We start from the raw sequence: 2999 nt of genomic DNA on the forward strand, positions 1-2999 counted from the left end.
ATCTCTATTATGATAAATGTGAGAAATTAGGCTGCACTCACAGGGAATGTCAGTAAAAATTTACATTTTATATCTTTCTTAAAATTTCTTTCAGGAATTCTTAAGTGGACCTTCTTAAGTGGTTGTGGGAAGATCTTTAGGAATATTTGGGAAGGATAAAAGAGAGATGAGATGTATGTGTGCTTTTTCTAAATCACCAAAATCCTAATTAGTGTGTACTCTTGTTATATTTCTTACATAAAGAGATTATTTCTTTTCCCATAAAATGTCAAAGTTGACATTTAAAAGATGAAGAATAGAAATATATCATCATTATCAGCAATTCACTCTCATTAATATTTTCACAGGTATCTTTATCTTTAAAAAAATGCCAAAAAAACCCAGACACACACACACACACTTTTTGGTGAGGCAGAAATGATTTAATTTAACATTTATGGGAAACAATTCTGTCATTTGGTTTGATTTTGACCCTTGAAGGCCTATTGAAACTTTCAGGTTTCTCTAAATAGAAATGAGTTTCAAAGAAAGTGCTAACTAGTCTGTTGGGACTTAATAGTTTCTTTTGAGAAGAAATGGTATTAATGGATAATTTAAAAAGTTACTATAGCATTAAAAAGAGAGATTTCTTGCCTATTTCTGAGAGTCTATTAAATAACTCTCTTAAATTTTCCTCAAGTCCATCCCTCCTTCCATTCCTATTGCCTCTTTCACTTTAGGTTCTCATTTCCTCTCACCTGTATTTTTTGCAAGAGTCTCTAAACTGGTCTCTCAGTCTCTCTGCCTCACCCTCTTCTAAGTAGTTTCCCTACTGCCACTAATGTAATCTTTCATAAAACTAAAAAATCTGAGTGCTTTCTTCTTTAAAACTTTCAGTGGTTTCCCTTTGAGTGATAAAGTCTAAACTTCAGAGCATTGGCAGAGAAGGCCCATGCAGTCTTTGCCTGCCTCTGCTAGCCTCATCTCTTGCTATTCCCTTTCTTATGCTTTATGTTTCTGCAGTGTTAAATTGCTTATATTTCTCTGAACATCTGTGCAATTTCACCTCTCTGATTTTTGTACATGCTATTCCTTCTGCCTGAATTGTTCTCCCTTCAGCCTACAAAACAGTCCATACACTATGTTTCATCCTCTTAAGGAAAGTCTAATCATTCCTTCATTTGCTGTACCTTATACTATGTTCATATTTTATTGCTGAATTTATCCCATTCCAAGTTTGCTTTTATTCTCCTTTCCTTATTGTGAGGTTATTGCATGGGCTTGGTTTGATTGAAGGAAAAGATTATAGTCAGGAATCAGCACCATGTATTCTTGGCACATAGAGGAGGGTCATATGAAATTTATTGAAGGAGGACCACTGTGTATGTTAAAATTTATCTAAGAAAAGCAAGTTTAACTCCAAATGGATTAATCTGATCAGTTAGTAAACCAGGTTTACTTTTGTTGTTTGTCTTTACAATTACAATATGCCTCTTTATGTATATCTTTGTTAATTATTGTATTTCTGTGCTAACTGAAAGACAGATTGGATGAAGACATGGTAAAAGGAAGAAATTTTGATATTTGAAATTATTTTAATGGTATCAATTATGTCTTTTTTTTTCTTATTTGAGATACGGGATTTTTGAACGATGTAAAGAATTGGTAGAAGCAGGATATGATGTCAGGCAACCAGACAAGGAAAATGTGTCACTCCTTCATTGGGCTGCTATTAACAACAGGCTGGATCTTGTAAAGTAAGATGAGATATATGTAGATTAATTGTGTATGTGTAATTCTGGACCTCTCCTTCATTTGTCCTTTTCTTCACGTCCAACTATGAATGTTGAACCATCTGTAATCTTTTATTGTAAATGAATACCTGAAGAAGCTTTGTGCCACACATATCAGTTATCAGGGTGTTGAAAAGGACCTTAGAAATCATCCCATCCAAGAGTCTCATTGGCCCAAAAAGGAAAATTAAAGAAAAAACCACAGGGGCCCATTATATAGTTCAGGCAATGAAATGGAACTTCTTTTCTTTTTTAATGATCTGTCCATCATTTACACAGGAGCCTAGCATTTTGCTGGGCCCCAGTGAGCCTCTTTCCAAGCCAGGATCATTATTTTTATTCTTTTATTTTAAATTTTAAAAAGTTAGACATTTATACAATCCATGAAGTGTTCCCCCCAATTATTCTAGCACCCATCTGGCAATACACACAACCATAACAATAATATTGACTATATACCCTATGCTATACTCTAAATCCCCATGACTGTTTTGTAATTACTAATTTGAACTTTTTTTTTGAAAAGAAAAAGCGTAACATAAGTTTTCTCAGGATAGAACAAAGTTAACATGTAGTTTAGAAGAAACATTGAAATATTTTACCCTGTAATAATGCCAGGAGGAATGGATGGATAGGAGAATAATTTAACCTTTTTTTAAACTAAGTAAGGAATACATTTTTAAGTAGGCATGTATCGGATTATATAAAATATTTTCTCTTTATAAAGCACTACTGTCTACCCATTGTTTTTTGTTTCTTTGTTTTATACCCTAGCATGTAAAGTATATGTGTGTGTATGAATGTGTATATATTTTGTATTATACATATTTAAAATCCTCACGGTTTAAGAAAATAAAAATACACTTAAATTTAAAATATACCGAAGTTTAAAATAAACACACATACAGGCAAACTTCTTTTCTGTGAAAATAAACTGGTGTATTGTTTCAATAATATATATGGAGCACAATTTTGAAATGAGACTAATTCCTATAAACTACAGAAGACATGTCTCTTTACCTTATAGATTCATTTATACAGCATATCACTTCTATGCCCCCAAAATAGAGAGTAAAACACTCAAAATGTCTAAGTTTTATGAAAGGATTTTGAATTAATTTTTTACTACTTTTAGAATTCATTCCCACATTACAGTGTTAAAAGAGACATAATTTCATCCTTCTTCTTGAAAGTTAGGTAGAATATCTGTGTGATCCTAAACCTTTT

This window comes from Pteropus vampyrus, unplaced genomic scaffold, assembly GCF_000151845.1.
Source record: "Pteropus vampyrus isolate Shadow unplaced genomic scaffold, Pvam_2.0 Scaffold321, whole genome shotgun sequence".
Lineage (NCBI taxonomy): Eukaryota > Metazoa > Chordata > Mammalia > Chiroptera > Pteropodidae > Pteropus > Pteropus vampyrus.